A 25,882-nucleotide genomic window follows, 5' to 3' on the forward strand; every position below is an offset into this window, starting at 1 on the left:
AGTACATCATCACCGACGTGAGATCGGGCGCGTTTATACTAAAGGTTCGATGAGTTATGACGACTTGCAGCTCACTTTAATTTTACATGTACGCTGTGAATTTTCATTGTTTAGAAAACCATTGCTTTAGAAAAATCTGGCGTCTTTCGTTAAGCAGCTGGCGTCTTTTCGTTTTGCTTTAGAAACATCTGGCGTTCTTTTGTTCTGCTTTTACAAAACATCTGGCGTCTTTCGTTGGTTTATTTCATCAATCAACGGCGTTTTGAACAAAATTTTTATTGTTTAATCACGCACAGGAGAAATCTCACCAGGCACTACCTTGGAGGTAAACAATGGCTGCTAATGGGAATGAGAGACAGAAGTCGGCTTTTAGCTAACACTTACACTTCTACTTCTACTAACGTTTCCTACTGGAACATGCCAATGGCTGCTAATGGGGAATGAGAGACAGAAGAATTCGGCTTTTAGTTAACGCGCACGCTGCGAATTTTTTATTGTTCAACAACGCACAGGAAAAATCTCCCACCGGCACCACCTTGGAGGTCAAAGCGTAAGACTTGTTACGGACTACGACTACTACTACTACTACGACGACGACGACTACGAGGGACGAACGGGTGCCGCCTTAAGGAGCTTCGCCCCTAAAACGCTAACTTTCTTTTCTGTTCCATGTTATACATATTAACACGAGTCTCACACACATAGCGTCATCAATCACAGAAAACAGGACAAACCCGCGCTGACCATTTCGGGAAAGCGCAGCGCGAAATTGGGCGGGTCAGAGAAAGGAAGTACGCGGTGACCACATCCTTGGTTTGATTCGTTCCTCACCCGCCACTGACACTTTGTTTCTAGACTTAATAATTTATTCGTTTCGCACAATTTTCTTCATCTTCGTTTGTGCGCAGGAGGTTCAAAACGTTACCACCGCTGTTTTGTATGCAGTGCGGCACTATGCTGAGTGGCTAAAGTACCAGAAAGAGAACAGCAGTGCGTGAGCTGAACGAAGAAAGCAGATTCATGTACGCACGAGCGCATGCATGAACCGAGCAACATGAGCCGTTGATCACGTCGCGGCGATATGCCGAGTGTGTCTTACTTATATTCGGTGTTGTGTTACGCGTCTCGTTTTTCATTCGGATGTTTGAAGTTCGCGCTTGACGGTGTCCGTTTACGAGGTCAAATTTCAGACGGGCTCGGAGTGGCAGAAACCTACGATTAGGTACACGAAAAAATGGCGCAGTGAGCGAGCTGGAAGACACGACCAAAAGTGGAACGGCCCCCGCTCAAGATGAAGTGGATAAAAATATAAGAATTACATATGGCCAGAGTAATGAAAATAGGAGTAGTAAAGACTGTGCAGCGCACAAAGAGGTTGGCTGGAATGAAGAAGTGACCGCATAAATTCTTGTGCATACAACTTTCGGAGCAATTAGGAAACAATTAAATGGTCGGGCCTACTCAGTCGTCCTGCTCAGCCAGCAATTCACTTCCCTATTTCGCGCACGAGTTACTGAATTTCGGCCAGACACAGCCACACCTTTGCTGTGCGTAGACGACATTCCGCATATTCCTCAACATGCAGTTCTAACTCGTCCGTCAGTGGTTACTCTTTACGGAGTACAGGCGTTACCAGGTGATGAATGCAGTTACAACGTTCACGACGACACTCTGCAATGCACTTTCAAACCACAACATGTTACGAGAGTGTTCTAGTAAAAAACAAACAAAAAAAACATTACGTTCATTACTAGTTCGCTCCTTCACATAAAAAGCTCACTAGTAGATATTCTACGCACCTCTAATAACATTTCTAAGCAGTTTTTGATGAAACAGTGTACCCCAATACGGCGCCACTACTGCGACCGCTCACGAAAACATCTCCGGTTTCCCTCTATTACGTGAAGTACAGTTCATTTAAGGACAGTCTAGAACTCTCGAATATTTGATTTCGCAATTACTGCCTTGTCCTCAACTCTTCCGGCGAGAGATTTTTTTTTAAGTACACAGAAGGAGAGAGCGAGAGAGAGGGACTGCGAATTACACCTCGTTTACGGGTGGAGCCTCACGCGTTTTCGTTCAGCAGAGTCTCCGTCTCTAGCTCGGCAGGACACCGTGTTTGCACACGCGCTGGACAGGAGAGCAGTGGCCGCCGGCCGTTAGCAGACTACGAAGTGGTGCTCGTTAGCGCGTGTGACACCCGATGCATATTCATTCACTGCACTCGTCGCAACGTGACTTGATGCACCCGATAACTTGACATCGAGGGGCTCTGGTGTCCGCGAATTTGAGCGTCTCTCTCGAAGTGTGCGGGACACACAAAAAAAAACATGATTGTAATCAAAAGACTGTTACATCGAGACACGCTTCATTATAGTCGTTGAAATATGAATGAGAGTAATTTGAGCTCTTGCCTCAAAGTTTCAAAGTGTATACCATTTGCTATGACATACAAAGTAAAACTCCGCGGTGAACTCTTCGTAGTGCAATGGTAACATGCAACTTGTTTCATATTTAATATACATTAATTACGCAATCACATATGTAAGGCTGAAGATAACCCACCAACGTAATATGCGTGGTTTCGGTTTCGCGACTTCTCAAATGGAAGCTGGTAAAAAAAAAAAAAAAACAGATGTGTGTTCAGTGCGAATGATTTGTGGCTGGCGCTCCGTCCCTCTTTGTGGGTTTAATCATGCGATCTAAATGTGCGCACTCATCCTCTACGCTCATTAAGGAAGACGGATTGTCTCAATTCAGGAACACCATCGCATATCAACTTACACCACGGTTGCGCTAGTGTGGAAATTTCGCCGGGAAACAGCGTTTTGTAATCGCACTGTCGAATTCAAATGGAAATGTGGTAATATTTGTTGCGGAATATTCTCACATTCCAGAAGCGTTACGGAAGAACACGGCTCCACCGAGCTATGACGGAGTACGTTTACATAACTCCATGGCTGCGATGGCACCGACCTTCGTGGTGCCGTATGACATGTATGGAGTTCGTGAAAGGTAATTCGTATAAACACAGAGTCATTAAAAACAGTTCATACGGTCCCCTATGCATTAGTATCCCCCCCCCCTCCTTTCTGAAGGCTTCCTGCGCCCAACGTGGTTTTGCACTGCTTCCGGTATATGAGGCATTAGAAGCTTTTTGCATCTCAGGTTATTTTCCAGTGCCTCCGGGATCGGGCCACCTTTCACAAAGCAAGGACGTCATGCGATGATGTCATCATGTGGTGGCACGTTATAGGACGTCAGAGTAGCACCATGATGACGTCACAAAGTTTGCCGAAGCGTGACGTCATGATGTTGTGATGATGTTACGTCAACACACGATGATTTTTTTCGCATCACTCGTGTTGACGCCGACGCCGCCGAGTGTCACTGTTCGCTGTTCATGAGGCGTCAAAGTCTTTCGCCTTAAAAAAAAATAAAAAACACGCCGGGAAAGCGGGACATATATGCACAAGCACAAACGCGCAAGTTTAGCACTTCTACCAAATGCTGTACATAGGATAACAGCTAAAGGAGTGGAAGGAACAATCTGTCAAGAGGCGTTCTCTCCTTAATCTCAGTTTACTCGGTAATCAACAAAAGCCGCGGGGCTGACGAGGAGACGGACAGTTCACCTGCACACTCATAAGACGGTCGATTAGCCGGAGAGCAAGGAAAAAAAAAGAAAGAGAGTACCACGGGCAAAAGGAGCCTCCGCGCACACACAGCACTTTTATTCTGGCGCGGCCTTCAGTCACGCCACCTCCAGCCGCAGATAAATGACCCCTCGCGTCCGCACATTATCCCGCAAGGAGAAATCCTGCCAGAGAATAAAAAAGAACACGGCTTTCCTGTGAAAAGAAAGGAAACCATCCCCGAGTTCCGACGCTGCTGGCCATCGCGGAGAGGGAGTTTGAGGAATGGGCGGGCGAGAGCGCTGGAGAAGCAGAACGGAACGGAAGCAGGAGACAAGGTGAGAGAGTGTACACGGGACAGAAATATGAAATAGAACAAGCAGCGTAGATAAGAGGAAGCGAGAAAAGAGGACAGGATTTTGTTGGCGAGTAAGAAAAAAAACGTGGGCGAAACAAAAACAACGCGGAGAAAGGGAGGGGATAAATAAAACAAGCAAAATGCCCTACGAGGAGCAGTCGCACAAGAATTTCCGCGGTACCGAGCGGCGCTAGAGGGGCGTTATGAATGTCTAGCGAAGTCGGCACCGCGTGAAGCGTGCAGAGCTGCTCGGCACTGAGGAGGACAGCCGAGAAAGGGGAAGCGGGGTGCCTCTGCTGCCGGTCTTTATGTTTGATCGGCATGCTGCCGTCGACGCCGGGGCCACTAGGCTGCGTGAGGCACCCCCAGGAAGGGGAGCAGCGTGGCTGGCATAGCCGCAGGAAGATGCCGGCGGTCTGCACGTCGGAGGAGGGCTACTTCTCCATCATTTTCGCGGTCGCGCAGAAAGGATTGCGGCGGACAGCGGAAGCGGAAATGACGAGAGCAGAAATTGTGGCGGAGAGGGTGAAAAAAAGAAAGCAGTGCAAGGACGCCGGCGCTGCTGAATTATTGCTTCACTTTCAAACCGAGGTCTTAGATCAAGAACCGGAGGCCCGAAGGTTAGCCTGCTTCGAGGTGAAAGCCGGTATAGAAGAGCGAATGCTTGAGCGCTAGGGGAGGAGGAGGGGGTGACGCTATAGAGACGGGATGTCTCTCCCATCATTTCAGCGCCTGCGGGTGGAGTCCGCTGTCACAGCGTCTTGACGCACAGTTTTGTTCGGAGAGAGTCCGTGCACCGTTTTGTTGTTGCCGTGAAAGCGTCTGTCGATGACTCGATGCTCTACCAAGCCACCATAGCCTCCCGCTGAGCGGTGTCTCCTCCTAGTACGCACGATCTTCTCTGTTTTTTTTTTTTTCACGTTGAAGGAAAGCAAGGCTTTTCATCTTCTATCGTCCCAATGCCTATCCCGGAAATGAAGGCATCTTCTAAAGACACCTTGAGAAGGGAAAAGGCACAGAAAAATGAACGCGAAAATAGCCGACTAGACATTTTTCTATAGGTGACGCCTTCTTCTTTCTATACTCGACATCAATAAAATAACACAACCCTCATGCCAGCTGTTTATGCCATTCACTCGTATATATTCAGCACGTTTACTTTTCTTACTCAATATATGCGAGTTTGCTTTCAAATGAAACAGACGCCAGTCATTAAGTAATCGAGAGCTTCAAGCAGAATCGTTTATCTCAGGATAATGCATTGTTGGCTATTCATAATCTTATCTATATGGAGAGGGACGCTTCACATATAGGTCGATGTTAGGCCAGGAAGTCACAGATGTCCTAGTTTTAAATAAATTTTACTCGTTAGGTTTTCTTTTTAACTAGTAATACGACAGTTGTCATGATCGCGCAGTACTTGTGTTTAACAAACCCTTTCCGCCGATAAACACTACACACGACCATCGTTGGGAATTCGGAGCTCAGCGTTTCAACATATGTCGCGGGAACATGCCTGGTGTTCGTGTTTGGAATTGTTATCGAATGTATTTTTTTTACAGCCACGACAGCAGAAGTGATAAGTAAGCATAATATCCCGAGACTTCGTGGAATATGTAAAACATAAAACTACGCCTACATACAGGACACAAGAAGGAAGATGTGGACGGGACCAGCGCAGGTCCCGTCCACATCTTCCTTCTTGTGTCCTGTATGTAGGCGTAGTTTTATGTTTTCCATGTCTTACCAACAGGCCCCCCACCGTACGCTTCGTGGAATAGCAAGACGCAATACTCCAAGGAAAAGACAGGCAAAAGGAAAGAGCGTCATTTCCTTGGTGTATTGCGTCTTGTTGTTCCACGAAACATGGAACAACTAGCCCAACAACAAGCTTTACTGAGTTATATCCGATACTGATAATCAACATTTTATTTCCTTCCCAGGAACCTCTACTGGGCTGAAAAAACTCAAGGAGGGCAAAGCGTGTTGCTGGTAAGTGCCTCCTTTTATTCGAAAATCACGCACGATGTGTGAGAACGCATATGAGCCTAAACTAAAGCGAAGACAATAATGTGAACACTTATCTACAAGTGAAATTGATCCTACCAGCATCCTTACTCAATCATATTCTTGAATTCCCACAATTCAAAGTGACGTGGCTACAGCCACGTCAGCAACTTACTTTGTACATTGTTCAAGGTGAACATCTCTGTATGAAGCCTCTGATACTCTCCCTAGTCAGGTTTTATTGCGATAGCAATTATATGGACAGTCTCGGCTGGATTTTGCCGTCGCCGTCGCCATGCACCGTGTATATATATATATATATATATATATATATATATATATATATATCAAAGTCCCAAAGAAAAATAAATCAGAAAAAATCCTTCCGAAGCGCGGAATCGAACCAGCGACCTCTCGTTCCGCAGCGCGTGACGCTAACTACTCCGCCAGAAAGCGCAAATCCTTCAGGTAGCTAACGGCGAGCGTTATATACACACCCTTTACCGCTGGCAGGACTCAGAGACGGCAGGCGCTTATAAGCGTTTCTTCATTACCAGCGAGATGGCGCGAGAAGCACGACGGGCGGATTTAAAATTCATCGACTAGCTCGCTCGCTTCTTCTTATATTTGCACAGGCAGAACCAGGGTGTCGGAACGAAATGTTTTTCGTTTCGGTTTTAGTTTCGTTCCACCGCAAAAGGTTCCGTTCCGTTTCTGTTCCGGAACGAAAAAAAAATGTTCCGTAACGGTTCGTAACGGTTTTTTTAATTTGAAGTTAGGGTAATCATAAAGAACATTGGATTTGTGATGTAGTTACTTGCCCTCCTCTTAGGAAAGTGGGACAAGGGTAAAACACGTTCTTCAGAGGAGCGGAAGTAACTGTACCACGTATTCCTACCAACCAGCCCAAACCAGTAGTAATTTCAAAGTCATATTATTTATTTTCTCATACGACAAATACGAATTTTTTAGTGGGCTCAATGCTTTGTGTCAAGGGAGTGAGCACGACCTCAGAAGCAGCACGTCATTTAGCGTTCTCTCTGATGTGCGAGACCGCTATTCTGATAAAAAGATCGCCAGGCCTGCGCGGAACACGCAGCACAGTCACAACGAAACTGGAAGGGCAGACTTTGTAGAGCCCTTTGGAGAGTCTCTTGGGGCAATAATACAACGACACATGCAAGGTACCTACTACGCCATAAATCATCTCAATTTTGCTGAAGTAGAGAAGTTCCCACTATGCCATTTTTCTTCATTCTTCTGAGTCTCGTGGTACGCACTCATCTGTAAGGCATTATCTGCACTTTGTGCTGTGGCTGATGATGATGAAGTATTATGGCTGGGCACTTTACAGTGGGTGGGAAGCAGTGTTGCGGAATGGGCGTCTCCATTCCATTTCAATTCCACTGCGGGGAATTAGAACTTGCCGAAATTCCATTCCTTTCAATTCCTCGGAATGAAAAAACTTAGTATTTGCATGGTCAGCATGTTTGAACGAATTGTGGTGTTTTAATATTGTTTATGCTTAAATGTGTTAATGCTAAAATGACGACATAGCGTATTTTTTTTGCTGACACAAGCATTATTCAAGAAGACTAAGCAGTTTTGCCACGCGTCTGGAGCGGTCGTGAATATGGAGAAAACTAAGGTTTGATTAACACCACTCGGGCACCTTGTGCCTTTGTATCGAATACGGAACACTGGACCGCAATGCTCGTCAGCACTCACGCTTGTCAAGCGCGCCTCGCAAGCATGGATGGGGTGAGGAGAACTTTTTGTGCTAGCCTGTGCGCAGGTATGCAATGCCTTCCTTGTCGCAGAGGTTATTTACGTGTGTCAGGTACTAAACTGCTCGTGAGATAAAGATCAGGCTGTGCCTAGAGTATTCGCGACTTTCGTGTGGGGGTATCAATGCAAACCAACGCGCCGGTGTAGTTTGTTTCTCCCTTCAGTATCTGCTGCGATAATGCATTTGTTTGTACACTAACTTATGCCTCGGTTTGTAGTAGGCGCGTTGCTTATAAATTTACCGTGCTTGTAAATAGCCAAGCTATTTCAAAAATACTGCTTTATTGTTAATTTCGAGGCTCTGACTTAAAAATTTTTTAAGCTTGAAAAACAGCACGTAGACGAAAACGTGCTCTATTTTCGAAAAAAGACGTAATTCCGTTCCCATTCCATTCCGCGCAAAAGGCGCTTAATTCCATTTCCATTGTGTTCCTCCAAGCGTTTTCCCCATTCCATTGCGGGGTCGCGAAAATGTGGAATGATTACGGAGTCATTCCAATTCTGATGGGGCAACTCCGCAACACTGGTGGGAAGCATTAAACAACACACTCTTTGCGCTATTAGCATTGTGTGATGACTGCTTGTTATTTTCCTCTTCTGCCACGCCATATTACATATATTAACACGATTCCTTGCCCGACATGACGTCTGTATAGAGTCTTTTTGCGAAGGAATTACAAGCACCAGCGTGGCACTGTGATGGAAGAGCCGACTGCCACACAGAGGGCGCGGGTTGAAATCCTATCCGATCCTAGAAATTTGTTTCTCATTTAATTTTTTCTTATATCACGCAATACCGGTCACGGACACTGGCGGCGGCGGACAACTATGGCGCCAAAATCAGGTGTTGTGACCACATAACAGCGTTCGCTGAAACAAACTTCAGCGCCGACAATGCCCTCTCTACGCTGGCCTACGTGACAGGCACGCAAAAGTCCACTTGCGTTAATATAAACATCTCTGGTTGCCACTGTTTTTGTTTTTCGCACAATTTCAGCATATATTTGCTTCGAAATTCCTGCCTGAGGTGCGCGCTAATACTCCACCCTGAGATATGCTCACAATGCATGAGTTCAGCTGCTCCGGATTGGGAAGTTTTCTCGTTGAAAAAACGATTGAAAAAATTTCGGTTTCACTCCGGAACGAAATAATAGATAATGTTTCGGTTACGTTTTCGTTCCGGTCGAAAATATCGTTTCTTTTTCGTTTTTCGTTTTCGGTTTTCGTTCCGTTCCGACACCCTGGGGAGATCCTTGCCCTTCCGCTGTCTGCTCGCGCGGTTTTCTCGTGGTGAGGGAAAGAGGGATGTTTCGAGCTTTCACCGTGATGTCCGCGCTCATGTTACGGAGCGTACGAAAGTCACTCGAGCTCAAGGGACGCCGCTAAACGAACAAACAGAAGATGAGCGCGAACTATCAAGTGTCACAGCTCGACACTTGAAGCACGCTAGTTTTATTCGCTGCTTCGGCCGCCTTTGCAACAGGAGCGCTGTTCAAACTGAGAGTATCCATTGGCGAGCCTCACTTCGTATAGCATTAGTTTCTTGCTATCGCATTCATTGCTTCGCCCTGGCGGCGAAACTGTGACTTTTTTAGAATCTCAGAGATTTTCAATTTGTCTTGCGACAAAGTGTCATTAGGTTATAAAGTAAGCGTCAACGGAGTACCATTTTCCAACAGCATTTGATTATCTATGACCTGGGGAAAAAAGTATCCGGGAATAAATATTCTTTGTAAAGAGCAGGATATTCACGCACCGGCGCGCAGTTAAAAAACAGCCAGAAAAAAAAAACAGTAAAGAGCGCTTATTGTAACTTTTATTGATCAGCTGCATGGTGCCACTCGTTGCCATGATGTGAAATGACTTGTTTTTTTAAAACCAGCTATAGTCGTTACTAGGAATACGCATTACGACTGCCCTCGGTAATAGAATAATCTAGTCAAGCAGTTATGCTGAAGTGGACGTGATTTGCTGACGTATATTGCTTTCGTCACGTTATTAAACGCCCTTTAATATAACAGAACCTGGCCTCCAGCAGCGTTAAATACGCAACAAACGTCAGCTTTGTATGCAATTTAGGTAACGTTCTTTAGTCACGCAGAGCACGCATTTAAGAGCACGTCTTTCGGAAATTACAGTCCAATACTCCTTTCCCTCACTCACTCTATTTGCGTGGCACATTCACGTGCGCTAAACACAATAATTATTGATAGGCTCTCTATACTATATGTCAGTCTATAAAGATGTGGTTTACGAGCATTTCTGTGGCCTCCTGAATAAAAGGTCTATTATGCCCCAATTGAATGGTTGGCTTGACGCAGGAAGTGATGAGGAAATAGAAGCTAAGCTAAAAATAAAGAACTAAAATAAGACTTACTAACGTAACATGTATCCCAAAGTGAGCGCAGAACGTTACACTGTCACTAGCAGTATGTTGAAAGAGTACATGAACCTTTATGATGATATTAGGGCCAGAAATTCTCAGGGCACGCATTATATGTACTGCGGTTGCCGAGGGTCTCTCTCTGCCATGCTTTCTGGAACGAGGCGGGTTTTCGGGTACTACACAGCTATTGAATAGCAAAAAGCAGCGTAACGCGGACAAACCATCATTGCCTACTCTTTTAAGAACTCGGTAACAGCTCTGTAAGCAGTTACTGCAAAGGAAATCATCAGCATAGAATGACAGTATATTACGCTGAAAAAATTCGTAAACAGGGGGTGAGTGCTCGAGCCGACGTTTCGACAAGTGGACTTGTCTTCTTCAAAGCTGAAACTGAGTTCGGCCGTGAGTTGCAGCCTTGAAGAAGACAAGTCCACTTGTCGAAACATCAGCTCGAGCACCCACCCCCTGTTTACGAATTGTTTCATCGCAGCTTCCATCTTCCACTTCCTGCCGTTTTTTTTTTTAGTATTTTACGCTGGAATTCTCTAAACAAGCTTTTGAACAAAAAAACCCCAATTTATAGCGCTGTGTCCCGCCGCGTGTGTGTCTCAGCTTCTTCCTCGTTCTTCTCATGTTGCAACATAATGAACCAGTACCAGCTAGCGCGGTTCACTGTACTCCTAAGCGACGGAAGCATGAATGGAAACTAATTTCAGAAAGTGCTCATTGTAGAAGGCAAAGAAAAGACTGCATGAGGCTACATGCGACGTGGCGTTGCCGTCATGTTATGCCACTTGAAGTCGCATTGCGGAAGCACGCTGCTTGTACATAGGTACCTTCTCTTTGATTACTGCTTAGGTTGGCAGCGCGCATTCTTCTAGAGAGCTGTGTGCCGGCCGTGAAGTTTCATTATCTTGAGTACTTCCGTAAGTAAGGAGAACGACACAAGCGCGGGCCAACTTAACACGCTGGTCCCTTATGTATTGCACAGTAATTCCAATAAGTCACTCACGAACATAAAGTGGATGGGAATCAACAACGACAGCCATGGAATGAATCGCTAATTATTCTCATTTCAGTAATGCAATACCACCTAGGAAGACGGCGTCCTGACTATCTAAGCGAATGTTGCCGTACAAGGTGTACCGCAGACCATTTCAAAGTCCAGAGGACAAAGCCGTATATCAGACCCACATTGGTGCTTCGTTAATAGGAGGGGTAAAAGCAAAGATCTCAAAGCAATCGCTTCGGACGACTTCCAATGAATTAGACGCGCCGTCTGTGACAACAAAAGCCCCGAGGGGTTGCGATGCAGTGGGACGTGAACAGCGGCGGACAATGGAAAAGCCTTCACCCCCCCCCCCCCCCCCAACCCTCCCGTGGGTCAAAGCTAGCCGGCAAAAAATTTGGGACCAAAGAGCGAATGACCTGCGAAAGGGAGGAAACCGATGTAGAATGCCGGAACTCCCGAAGGGGAAAAGAGGCAGCGGGGACACTAAATCGAGGGCGAGGAGAAAGAGAGAGGGACAGGTGCCTTCCCTTTTCGTTCTACCGAGCTAAAAAAAAGAATCTGTCGCCAAAACAATGCATCCACAATTCTGCAACGAAGAATGTGTCGCAGTGGACGCACAAGACAGTCGAAAAAAAAAAAAACGAGAACGCTGCGGAACAAAACGGCCTCTTTCTTCATTTAGGACAAAGAAAGGCAGAGAAAAGCTGCGAAAGGAGCGATAAAACAATCTTTGAAGAGTGCAGAATGGGCCAGCAGGCGAAAAGAACGAGGCTTTGGGTCAGTTGCACGGAAGGGTTTAAGGCTGGCGAGCAGGAAAGTGTGGAGGTGCTCTCGAAGAGAATGGAAACAGACGTGGTACCTGAAGGAGAAGAAGGCAAATGGCTGGTAGAAACCAGCAGAGCCATTCTTCAATTGCCTTGGCTGCCAAGCTGCAGTAGCAGCAACAACACACGGCACAATGCCGCACTGCTGCCGCCCAGCCAGCCATGGAAGCGAGAAGAAAAACCTGCTGCACCCATGGGTTCGAGCGCAGCATTCTTTCTTGTTGCTGGCCTCACGAGGCCTAAGCCAGGTGTGTTTGCCCGATAGGAAGGTAAAGAGAGCACGTAGTACACGTGCGCCTCGTTATCTCGACCAACCTTCGTGAGTTACGCGGTACTGCGACGACAACAGCAACGTCCCGAAGCAGCTAGGCCCCGCCAACACAACACAACCACCACCCTCTCATCTCTCACTTCCTGTCACCACCCTCCGGAACAAAACGCCGCCAGCGGCGCTGCTGCTGCTGCTGCCTGGGCGCTAGCAAGGAAGGGGGCGTGCCGCGTTGGGATGCTGTATGGCCACTCTTGATGCTCGCACGCCGACGGCATGTCCTGTCAGTGCTATAGGTAGAAGACGACGCCGCGCGAAGACGCCCCAAGCAGTTACAGGGCAGCCCGCTTCTAGATGACTCTGATAAATTGGCCGCTTTGGGAAGCACACAGGCAGCGTCTTGTGACAACGCTAGAGAAGGGAGCACTGCAGACAGGATACAATGATTTTCCTGTCCAGCGTCAACTGCTGGCGTTGCCCGCAATGCCTGATGACAAGGCACCGCTCCGCGTGTTCTTTTAGGCCGCTTTCACTCATTGTCGAATGAGAAGTGTCCGCACACTTTGTGCGCGAATTGTGCGTATTAGAGTGTGTATTTCGTTCACTTATCGCCGATAGGTCCTTATCTTTCCTACTCCTTCTAATCAACTCGCATTCCGTCACGGTTCAGTGGAGTTCTCGGTAATGAGTTTCCTAGGAAGTTCCCAAGGGGAAGGAACCCTATTCCTCGCGTGGCATTGTTCCTGTCCACTGTGTTTATCACGTGTTCACGCAACGCGGACCTTCCCGCCTCTAATCGACATTACTCCGACGAGATAAAGAGAACCGCTATCTGAAGGTTGTCTATGTGTTCTCCTTTTTTTGTTCAAAACTACTATGGATATGAGGATGTTCATAAAGAACTTGCGATTAGTTTCGAAGATATGTTCAGTGTTACAAATAGTTGTGGCAGCGAATACAGTAAAAGCTCGTTAATGCGACACTCGCGAATTTGGAAACTCGGATAATTCGGACGTGTTCTCGGGGCCCGGCAAGCATGTGTATTGTTTAATGGCATCAAACTCTCGTTAATTCGGTTATATTTGGCCGCAACCTGGTTAATTCGGACGATCCTCGGAGTGAGGCATGCACGGAGCGCCGAAAACGTGCGACGCAAAGGAGCGAAAACGGCGTTCGCGAAGAACCAAAACGGCCACAGACGAGTGCCTTCGTTTTGACTTCGGGCAGTGCACGTGAAATGTCACAAAACGCATAGATGTTGGAAGCTGTTGAAGATGAAGATCTTCAGCCACGGTGTGCATGCTGGCATAAAAATCGGTTGCTACATTATGATGGACGAATGGTCACTTGCCGGCCATTTTTTTCAGCGAGAAAATGGTCGGCAAAAATTGTTCAGAGCACGTTTCTGATTAAGACAGAGGGTCTTAAGCCGCGGTGACATTGTGAACGAAGTAGCGAATGACAAAAATTGCGGCTTTTACACTGGTATTATGCAAAATGAGTACAAGATTTACGTATTCACAAATAAAATTAATATGCATTGATGTATGAGACACTTGTTTGTTATTTCCTCGATACTTTCGATAATTCGGCATTCGGTTAATTAGGAAATTTTTTCAGCTCCCGCGAAATCCGAGTTAATGAGCTTTTACTGTACTTACAACACTGAACAGGATGAATTGGCGATCATTGGCAGAGTCTTTCGGCCTGTAGTGGACATAGAATAGAGTGAGGAAGAAGGAGAAAAAGGAGAAAAAGATGGTGATGGTAATTATTCGAGTAGTAAGGTGGCAAATTGGGCTAGTTGGAACGCTAGTTGCGCTGAACATGGCGAGTACGTTCCATCAGCGCTTGTGTCGTGCACTTTCTTGTGTTTTCGTGTTCCTTTTTTTGCGCTGAACATGGCGAATTCGAGTAGTAGTTTAATGAGAGCGATTTCATTCTGCGCTCCAGAGACTAAGTTGGTTGTTACTCAGTTTTAAGCAGGTTCTTTAATGCATTTCAAATGAGCAATCGGTAGATGTTCAGTGCGGGCAAATAAATGTTCTATCAATGATAGCTCAAGCCTACTAATTGTCATATGTCGCGACGGCTTCTTTTATTTGCGTAATGCGCAAGCTGAATGTGAAATATATATCTAAAAGAGACGTTTTAAAAGACGTACTTAATCTTGCAAGTACACCTACTCACTTTGTGAGCTCAGACAGATAATCTTTAAGCATTATCTTTAGGTGCACATTGCGATTTCGCCTACATGCATTCCCGTACGCACGTCTCTATAAATAATAAGTAAAATCCGCTTCCTGCTCCATATCTATATATTAAGTTGCGAATATTTTCTTTCCTTTGTGAACGAAGACAACGACCTGTACTTCAAATGGAATAAATTAACGCTAATTTCCCTTTACGCGTAGGCAACAACGAAGTCTTTCATCTCTCGCCGACATAATCGCACCGTCTAGGGATTGTATCGCAAAGCACTAAACATGAAACAAAGCTTTTTTTTTTTTTAACGGAGGATGTACTACAAGAAAAAGGCAGGCGCACTTCCGACCAGCATTTGCAATCGTATCTCATCGCCAAGTTGAAAACGCACACCAAGTGAACAGTGCTTTAACGACACCTTTCATATTCTTGTTAGCTAGAACCCTTGCACCGACAAAACGTACAGAGGTAGCGACTGCAGTACACTTGCAGTCATCTCTTGCTTATCGTCACAACCAATACCAGATGCACTTCTTACGCAGCCCTCTTTTGCTTATCGGCGTAACCAGATAAGAAAACCGACACTGTATCGCGGGCTCGTTCTTCCACCCGCAGGACCTCAATTATAAGCACTCTCTGAAGTTTATTGGTTAAAAACCGATCGTTAGAGCAGCAGAGAACCGCTGCTTAACTAAGATTCCGAAGAGTAATAAAGCGTCTGACTAATTAGGAAGCGGAGATCTCTCTCACTCATTAGCGAAAAAAAAAGAAAGGGCACCGGCGTAATCGAGTCTTTCGATCTTCGAGAAATCCAAGCTCTCGTTTCGCTTACTTTTCGAAGCGCAAGACCTTGGGTAGTTCGGTTCTAATCTTATCTTCGTTTTATTTATTTTTTTTTCTCTAGTACCTAAAAGAATTAAACAGAAGAGGTCGTGCCCGAAGTAAAAAGGCCTGGCATGCCCTAAAACTGTAAAGTCGTCTCGCACCTCCTCAAAAAATAAAATAAAGAGCAGCTCGTTGTTTTTGTAACGAAGCCCGTTCGTTTAGTCATCCAGTTATGAACTGAATGCGACGAGAATAAAACAATGATGATGGTAACACGATACTAATAGGTTTCAGCTTTTGAGGCAGTGCACTGATTGAGATGAGGTCATGAAAACGCTGGCGTTGAACTGCACCTTAATAGTTATTAATGCATGAAAAGCATTTACGTTCGTGATTGAATAGAATGCCTTCTAATTGTCATTGTAGCGAAATGAAACAAACATCTAAAAAATATCTACTGATGACGTTCATTATCAGTATTCTATGCTTAGTACTACGAACAAAACAGTGCACTCGGATTACGCACAATATCTTGCCATGAAAACCCATTATCAAGCAAAAATATTTATGAGGCCGACTGCGTAGCGTGGTGGTTGTGGTATTCAGCATTTAATTAGGTTAATTAGGTTAATTAAGCCCAGAGTTCAAGATGCGCAACGTGATCGCAAAGTGAGGCAACGGGCGAGATGCATATTGCCTAGGCAAATGAGTCGTTGTTGCTCGTGTAGAGATTGCAACTGCAATGACAGATTCATCTATATCACTCGTTCCCACAGAGAATTCCGTAAAAAAATGAATTAGAGCTAGCGGAATTTAATATGGAATAAAATTGAGCTGATTTAGAAGTAGTAAGTACGACGTAATCTGACCATAGCCGGTAGTGTTTTTGAAAGCTTGCTATAAAAAACACGTGAAGAAACGTGGGAGCCAAGGAGTTATCGGATAACGCGATAGCAGACTGCAGGGCAGCCAGGAAGGTGCGGTTTTCGGCGAGTACCCTCTCCATTCAGCCTAATACAGGGTGTGCAAACGGCGTTTTTTTTTTTAAAATAAGCAACGAGAATAAAAAAAAAAGATACGCACCAATCGCTAAGTGCACATCTGCGATGCACGAACGCAGGCCCCGTGCTCCTAAGCATTACACAAGACGGCTGCGTCTTACACAGTGACGACAACCGGAAAAAAGCGTGTCAAACGGAGCTGGTCCGCCGGCACAGACAACATAAGGCAGCAGCCATCGCGGATGCGTCATTCCTAAGTAGCAAAATCTGGGGCTGTTATTGATCAGGTACGTCGTGAATACAAACGTGATTACTGGCTCGCGTCGCGCTGTTTTTTAATGCGAACGGTGGCAGGCTTTCAACCTAATTATATAGAAGGATTCCTCGCCCTTCTCCCCGCCCTCCAGTATCCCTCTTCGCTTCCAATTCTTCGCCTCCTTCTCGCCACGTTCTTCGCCTCATAATTGTACGCGCCCTAAAGCCCCTCGCTTACATCGTCCCCGCAACCGTCTCTGCTTCTTTTCATAAGCCTCCTTCTCGTTCCTCGACCTCCTTTCTCGCGTCTCCTCGCTAACCAGAGCCAAGCCATCCGTACACCGAGCCTGGCGAACGGCCGGAAGGACATGATCCACACCGGCACTGAGAGGAGGAGGGCGAGACCGCTATAATCTGGTTTGCGCAAATTGCTGGGATACCGGAAACCTGAACAAACTCAATTCCCACTCGTTAGACCCGCGCTCACGCAGCAGCGGCGACGTATGCACTGGCACGCGAGTGGTTTTCAGAGCCCCCCCACCCCGCCTCCTCCCTGCACTGAACGGTCGACCCCTCTAGGCCCCCGACACGTTGATGTTCCGTCGGCCTCAGGGTGACGAGAAGGCGGGGGGCTGAATTTTGCGGTTCTGCGATGATGTGCGGTAACAAGAACCTAAAGGCGGCCCGAATAAATATTTATTTCAGTTTTTTTACTTCGGCCGTTCCGCGGTTCTGAGAGCTGCTCCTTCTGTTATCCAGACACAGCTCAAGTGAACCGAAAGCTCCGCGGAAAAAAGAACGACAAATGAGCAAGGCTTCAAGCGGAGGAGCGCAGTCCTCATTGTATTTGTTCTAACCCCTTTATCGAAATGGGTTTGGTTCTTACGCAGAGGAAGCAACTTTTTCTGCACTGCTCTGTAAAATACGGGTGTTCGTTATCGCCTCAGAAGTAAAGCTTCTTGTACAGATTAAGTTCAGTGCTTACGTTCATTACGCAATGAATGACATGCTTCATACAAAACATGTGATTATCTTCAGTCAAAGCTCATCGTAGCTTTTCAAGTATACTAATTTATTTAGGTGGCAGTGGTGCGTCGAGAGTGTTGAAGCATAGAAGAAATGAAGGTCCCAAAGAATGAAAAACTAAGTATTTTTTTTAATAGTAATAATTTCTGCGTTTTACGTACTAAAACCATAACATTATTATGAGACACGTCGTAGTGAAGTGCTCCAGATAACTTTGACCACGTGCGGTTCTTTAAGGTGAACTGATATCACATAGTACATGGGCCTCTAGCAATTCGCCGCCATCGAAATGCGACCACCGCGGTATTGATCAAACACGCGTCTTTCCGGTAAGCAGCCGAGGACCGTAACTACTGCGCCAGAGTGGCGGGTAAATGTTGTGTTGAAATATGGATACGGATTACAATCATGATTCTATTTGTGCGGAGATTTTGCAAGTATTTCGAGGAAAGAAAGCTTTATTAGCCTAATTGCAGCTAAGCTTCTTTAAAACACTTTTACTTTTCTTTTTCTTTAAAACACTTTTCTTTTACTTTAAAAAATGTTCCTAACTACCCTAGAGGTCAATAGAGGCACGGGGGGGGGGGGGGGTGTATACAGAACTACACACTGAGAGTGCGAATGCAATACAGATTATCCATCAAAACACACACTAAAAGGGAAAAGAAATGCGGACGGTGAAATCGAACGTAGCTGTGGTTTCAACAGGTGGAATAAATGAAAAATGACTACTGCCCGCGTAAGATATTCATACAACCTTAAATGACCGTTAGAAAACATAAACCAATGAAATATTTGGTGTGTTATATGAACATGTGCTAACTATATCTACACACGGTGCTCGAACAAATCATATAATAATTATTTCAGATTATTGAACTATTCGGGCACCCGCCGCGGTGGTCTAGCGGTTATGGTGCTTGACTGCTGACCCGAAGGTCGCGGGATCAAATCCCGGCCGCGGCTGCTGCATTTCGATGGAAGCAAAATGCTAGAGGCCCGTGCGCTTATATTTAGGCGGACGTTAAGGAACCCCACGTGGTCGAAATTTCAGGAGTACTTCACTACGGCGTCTCCCATAATCATGCCATGGTCTTGGGCGTGAAACTCCAACAATAACGACGATGAATCATTCGGTCGCATTTGTGTTACGTGCACCAATTCATTGCAATATGCTCCTTTATTACTTAATTATCTTAAGGTCCTTATCCGCTCAGAACCCCCTATTCCATAATTGATCCCTAATTATAATTATCTACCATTCAAAGTGACAAGTTCATATACATGCGCGACTTGCACAACCAGCTATAAAGCTACTTACGTTGCTAAAATCGCATAATCAAAAACATTTTGCGTATGTTTAGAGGGAAGTGCTATAGCAATGCATTAGAATTACGTCAGAAGACTGGACATCGGCAGGGTTGAGCAACTGCTGACTAGGGCGAACAACAGTACTGCTAGTGGTGTGCCACAACCAGAAGCTTGCTTTCCGGCCTGCTTTATTAGCCTGCGGAGAAGCACCTTTAGAAACGTCAGGGGCACGCGCGTGCGCTGGTCTTCTGCGGTTCGCGCATACAAGATACAACCGTCACACCAGTATCACTCTTACGATTAGTCCAACATTTCGACCAATTCACGAGGCTTACTGTTGAACCTGCACAGCGTGCATTGCTTAAACGTAGTTGGCCAAGTCTTGTCGCTGGGTGTATGTCTCCAGTCGATACGTGCCGCGGAGAGCATGCATACACGCTTACACATGTACCTGATATCTCGCTGTGAAAACAGATGATATCAGTCTATTTTGGTCCCTACAACTCGCATTGACTTGATTGGTGGACGCATGCTGTCCTGTTTTTCTACGATGGATAACTTTCAATGCATTAAAAAAAAAAAAAAAAGTTCGCAATGCAATAGGCTCAAATTGCGTTGCTTGCGATAAAAAACGTTGTAAATATTACACAATCAAAATGCCGGTGCAGTAGCCTTTCCAGTTATTTCACACAAGAAATATTTTATGGCCAGTAGACTGAGAGACACCAAAATTGCTTAATAAAGCTGTAAATGGTGACTGTATTTCTGGTATTTAGTAACGTTGCCTACGGAAACTATCTATATCGCGTTAGTGCGTCGTCCTCTTTCTTCGCCTTTTTTTTTTGTGGCTGTCTTTCCACGCCTTTACAAGCATGAATCTTTATGAAATTTTACGCTCACAAAAGTCATCCAAAAATGCCAGACAATATAAGTTGTGAAATCGCAGTGCAGGAACCATGATGTAAGCGCCAAGGACACGAAGCAATTGTTTGCCGGAAATTGTGCTGGAAAAAGTAAGTTATTTCGGGCCGTAGACGGCCCGAGTTCTTAAAAATAAAACGCATACCCATTTTTCCAGCGAGTGCTTGTGAACTTAAGAACGCGATTCTACAAAAAATAAAGTAAAAGAAAAAACAAAAGAAAAAGACAAAAAATACAGGTTAAACCCTAAAAATTCGGTTGCTAGGAAACTAAGCAGACGACATGGTAACGTTTGTTTTGTCGCGTTACTTCCTATAACAGCAAGTTCATAAATTGATGAGGGATGATGTAATTGCGGTTAGGGCTCCTTCGATTACCTTGACAAGCAAGGAGCTTCACTTTTTGGAATGTGCGCATGGTGCACGCACGTAGTGCGCGCCTTGGGAATTCTTTTGCTGATGCTATCTGGGTGACGTGTAATAAGGTTTTCATCACTAAGACCCTTGCTTGCGCATACGCTCTTGACACGTGTTAGCACGAGTAGACGCCGCACTGTGATAGTCTGTCGCTTCTCGATTGTTCTTTCTTTTTGTCGTCTAGTTTTTCTACCTTTCCTTTCTGGTGGCTACACCATTAAAATCTCAACTTGAAAGTAGCGCTTGTCCTGTGTTCTTCGGGGTCTTACGTGTCTTTCGCGCTTACAGAAGTTATGCATAAATTGATGTTAGAAGGAAACGTACGTATAATCGAGTTAGGTAAGCATATTTGTAAGACGGTGTCCTTGCATACTTTAAGACGCGTTATTCTGAAAACGGGTTGAAGCTGTACGCCCGCGCTGAGAGCGTAATAAGAATCACGACTACATGAATGCCTAATTATCGTGGTAACGTTTGGCTATATCTGACCGACACACTTGCAAAAGAAGAGCGGCGTAGTTTGGAGTGACAAAGACGTCGGAGATAAGCCGAACCCAGATTTTCGAATTACGCGCGGCAAAACAAACACATCCAGGAATGAAAAAGGGCGAAGGAACAAAAAAAAAAAAGAAAAACGAAAAGGACGACGCACATCTGAATCTTGCTATCAGTGCGAATCGAGTCTGAACAACTAGAAACAAGCCAAAGCAGAGCGGGAACGAGGACTGTCACGTCGATAGCAAATGAGGGCTCGTTAACTCGGTATCAAGGGTAGGACGAGAGGGTCGGGTACTCTAGTCCGTAATGTGCTACTACGTTTCTGTGCGCGCGTTTTTTGTACATGTGTTCTAGCACTTTTGTTACTCTTCGCCGCATATCTGAAAATTGCGTGCACCGAATGAGGTAATTAGCGGGTCTAAATAACGACAAGAAAAAGTAGATTCAGGTTACATATGTTCAGTGGCGGAGAGAGGTAGCTCAGAGTAGAGAGAGAGAGAGAGAGGAAGAGAGAGAGAGAAAGAGAGGAAGGAGAGAAACAAACGAGCGAGACGGGCATACGAGGCGTTAAACATTCGTCAGAGCGCCCGAGTCCCAAGAGTCAGGACCTTATCTCGGCTTCGTATTCAACTCTTACGTGCACGTTTTTACCTTTTATTTCCTTTATGCTGTTTTTATGTGGGCTTCGCCTGAGAGTACAGCTCAATATCGCCCGGCTCCCAGTGAGCGAAAAATAGTGGAGGACGCTTACAAAAAACTATCTTTTTTGTTTCTGTTCAGAGTTCTCGAATTTTACGTTATCATCGGAATTACTTCGAGTGTGTACAGAGCGAGCTTTTATGCAAGTACAGAAAAAACTCTGACGAAACCCTTATGAGAAAGAATCAAACAAGACAACGAATACGTCATAACTTTTCCGAAAGAAATATACTAAATAAATGTACCAGCGCAGTTTTTGACATGGCTCACCTAATAATGCGTTCAAAACATTGATTTTGTAAGTTAAAATGAATACCGCTTATTTCTTACCTTAAAAAGAACGAAATCACGCACCTAGCAATCGCGTAGCTAAAATTACCACCATCGTGTTACACCTGAAATATAATAATTTCTTTCCGATATATACAGCTTTATACTCTCAGACCTCTGCGTCAACGACGCATGCGTCTCGGTAAATGTTGGCGGCTTTCTCGATAGCGTGACAGCCGTACCTCACACCACCGGATGTCCCTGATTATGGGCAGTATCACGCGCTCAGGCAACCCGGCGCAAGCTGCACTCAAACTATCACTAAAAATGCCGATCGGGCCTAATTCTCCGTGAAGCGATCATCTAGATGGTCGGTCGCGGCCCGGTCAAGCCCAAGTCCACAAACATAAGGCGAGGCTAGAGCTTTTCGTATCTGACTGTATTTGACAGCTCCTGTTACTACTAGATACAGGACGAAAGAAGGGGAATTTGGAGGGCTGTTCTTTCTTTGCTAGACATCATTAATCAGAACTAACAGACATGAAAGCCAAGCAAAGTATAGGGGTTGTCACTTGAAGTAATTATGGTCTAAATGTGAAGAAAGTAAAGTGGACGAAAAGATAACTTGCCGCCGGCAGAGACCGATCCTGCGACCTTCGAATAACGTGCCCGATGCTGTACCAGTGAGCTACGGCAGCGTCATCCTCCCGTCCACTCTATGAGGTATATACGCACCTGCATACACCCCATAAAGTTAATGCCAGACGGGTTCTTGCCAGGCAGCAAGGATAAGTCACAACTCATTGTCTGCCTTCTTTTCAGCTCACCCTACGGGGTGGTTTAGTGGTTATGCTGCTCAACTGCTGAGCCGAAGGTCGCCGGATCGAATGCCGGCCGCGGCGGCCGCATTTCGGTGGAGGCGCAAGGGCAAGGGGCACAGTATCTTCTGCCTAAACATTTACAGCAGTCCCTCCGACAAGAAGCAGAGCTTTAGGGCACTTTTCAACAAGGCACTCGCAATCGCCAAGAGCTCCCCGCTACTAATAGGAGGGGACTTCAATGCCCCTTACCACGCGTGGGGATACACTTGGAATACAAAGAAAGGAGAGGGGTTATGGGACCTTTCCACGTATCTGGGCCTGTGCCTGATCACCGATCCGGCATTTCCCACCCGCTGTGGCACGTCCACGTGCAGGGACTCTACACCTGACCTCACTTTTGTGAACAGCTCGACACAAGCTAGCTGGGAAAACTCGGGCACCGATCTAGGTAGCGACCACTATATCATACACATAGGTATAGGCATGCCGAAACAAGAGACTAGAACGTTTCGGTGCACAGACTGGGACCTTTTTAGGAAAGTTAGGGCAAAGAGACTAGAATCCGAACCGATAGAAGTGGGCAGACAGTCCTACCAGACTTGGGTCAACCAGCTCGGAGAGGACCTCAAGGAAGCCACTAAAGAAATTAAGACCGAAGAAAACATAGAGAACGTAGACAATAGGCTCGCGCATCTGATCGAAGCCAAACAATCCATTCTCCAAAGATGGAAAACACAAAGACTGAACCGAAGGCTCAGGAAAAAGATAGCGTTGCTAAACAGACCGATCCAGGAGCATTCGAGAACACTCGTGAAACAGCAGTGGGACGAAGCTTGCAACTTGGCAGACGGCAGAATCAAACACGGGGGCAGTTGGAACCTCCTCAAACACCTACTGAACGAGAACGAAACTAAGTCAAACAAGAGAACGGCCATTGCAAAACTAGTACATCAGGTCAGCCAGTACACGACCGAGGAGGTAATCATGAGGCAGCTCGCAGACAAATATCTTCCGCTCAAACAACCGGGCGATAGTGCCGATTGCGTAGAGTACTCGGGAGGACCGTGCGAGGACATGGACCGTGATTTCACTGAGGGTGAGGTACGGGCCGCCCTCCATGGTCTCTTTAGCAGATCGGCAGCCGGACCCGACGGTATTACTAACAAACTCTTAATTAATCTAGATGACGAATCGATCACTTTCTTGACGGATCATTTCACCGAGTTGTGGAGAAAGGGAGAATATCCGGATGAATGGAAGATGGCCAACACCATCCTCATACCCAAACCGGGAAAACCGCTCAATCTGGATAACCTCCGTCCAATCTCACTTACATCGTGCCTAGGTAAAGCTATGGAACACGTTATTCTCAATAGACTCACTAGATACGTCGAGAAAAACGACATCCTCCCGTATAATATGATCGGTTTCCGCCCCGGGCTATCGACTCAGGATGCCATGCTCCTGATCAAACACCAGCTCATACAGGTTAGCCCGGTGCACGCGAGAGCGATTCTGGGTCTAGACGTCGAAAAAGCTTTTGATCGCATAGAGCACAAGGTCATCCTCGAGGTTGTCTCCTAGCTGGGTTTGGGCGAGAGGCTTTTCCGCATAGCCTAGGCGTTCCTCGGCGGTAGGCAAGCGAGCCTCAGACTAGGAGAACTAAAATCTAAGGTGATGAGCCTGGGAAACAGGGGCACCCCTCAAGGAGCCGTGCTCTCACCCATGTTATTTAATCTAGCAATGACCAGAGTCGCGCGACAACTGGAGCAGATAGAAGGTATACGCTTTGTGATATACGCCGATGACATAACCATATGGAGCGCCAACGGTAACGTAGGCCAAACGGAGACTAGACTGCAGGAGAGCATACAGACCGTGGAAAGCATACTAAGTGAAATGGGGCTCAACTGTTCAGCGGCAAAGTCGGAGCTTTTGGTTCTAAAACATCGATGCAGGGGTCGAAGGTCAAAGGACTACGTACCCGGGGAGGAACCCAAGATTATCTTGCGCTGTCACGACGGATCCGCGATCAAGCAGGTCGAAAAGATTACAGTTTTAGGCTTCCACATAGAAGCGGGTGGCACGCACCTCAGTACCATTCGACACATTTCCAACAAAACGGACCAAGTCCTGAGGTTACTAAGGAGAATTACCAACAGACATAGGGGCCTTGGTGAGGACAGCGTTTTAAGGCTAGTACACGCCTTCGCTTTCTGTCACTTCACCTACGTAGCAGGTCTACTCAAATGGTCTCAGGCGGAGCTGAACAAGCTCAATATTATTATCAGAAAGCTAGTTAAGGTTACCTTAGGTATACCTAACAGCACCTCGAACGAGAAACTCATGAGCCTAGGCGTACATAATACGATGGAAGAGATGGCGGAAGCGCAACAGATGGCGCAGCAGGAAAGACTGACAAAAACGCGCGCGGGTAGGCTTATACTCAAAGCTATCGGGACAGACCCCAATAGATCGAGGACCCCGAAGGAGGCCGAGGTGGAGCTGAGCGCGGAACTTAGAGCCGCAATCAGAACCACCCCTCTCCCAAGAAACATGCACCCGGAGCACAATGTTAGCAGGAGAAAGGCGAGAGCGAAAGCTTTATTGAAAGAAATTGAACAGGTAGGTGAAGAGGCAGCCCTCGTAGACGCCGCCTGGGTCAAAGGCAAAGAGGCCTACACGGCCGTGGTGGTCGACAGCCAGGGCGAGATACGGGACGCCGTCACCCTGTTCACTAAGGAATCAACGGTGGCGGAGCAAGCCGCGATTGCTTTAGCTATGAGGAACCGAAAATGGTCTTACATTTATAGCGATTCCAAAACAGCAAATAAGAGCTTTGACAAGGGCTATGTCGCTGGGACTGCTGTTAAACTTATCGGCAATGTAGAACCTATAGAAACTGAAATCCGATGGTTTCCTGCACATATGGGACAAGTGGATGAGGCTCGGGTCAACCTCAACGAGGTGACGAATGATCTGGCACGAGGACTCGCTTGCCGTGCCGGTCAGAACCGAACCGACGCCCACTACCATTCCGGGGATCATAAAGATAATTTACTAACCTACAACGAGATCACTAAATACTACTACTTGGGGCGTAGACAATTCCCACTGCCACACGTAAAGTTGAACAGGGCTCAGGCAGTCACGCTACGTTTACTGCAAACTGGGACGTACCCCACTCCGTATTTTGTAAAAAAAATTCACCCTGAAAGTGAAATTAGAAAAGAATGTGACGCATGCGGTGGCATCATTGAAATCAGACACATGCTGGCGGGCTGTCCCGCGACTCTCGCCAACCCCGAAGAAAAATGGCTTCACTGGCAGAAGATAATCTCCAGCTGTTCATATGA

General features: G+C 46.2%; 1 protein-coding gene across 1 annotated transcript in view; it reads left to right on the forward strand.

Moving 5' to 3' along the window:
- The first annotated feature begins 5,960 nt into the window (after positions 1 to 5,960).
- The window catches only part of LOC119394255 (uncharacterized), a 114,169-nt gene continuing 94,247 nt past the window's right edge, over positions 5,961 to 25,882 (forward strand). The window contains exon 1 of the mRNA XM_049416040.1: positions 5,961 to 5,985. The gene's annotated coding sequence lies outside the window, so the exon portion shown is untranslated. The remainder of the gene's footprint in view (positions 5,986 to 25,882) is intronic.

This window comes from Rhipicephalus sanguineus, chromosome 5, assembly GCF_013339695.2.
Source record: "Rhipicephalus sanguineus isolate Rsan-2018 chromosome 5, BIME_Rsan_1.4, whole genome shotgun sequence".
NCBI lineage: Eukaryota > Metazoa > Arthropoda > Arachnida > Ixodida > Ixodidae > Rhipicephalus > Rhipicephalus sanguineus.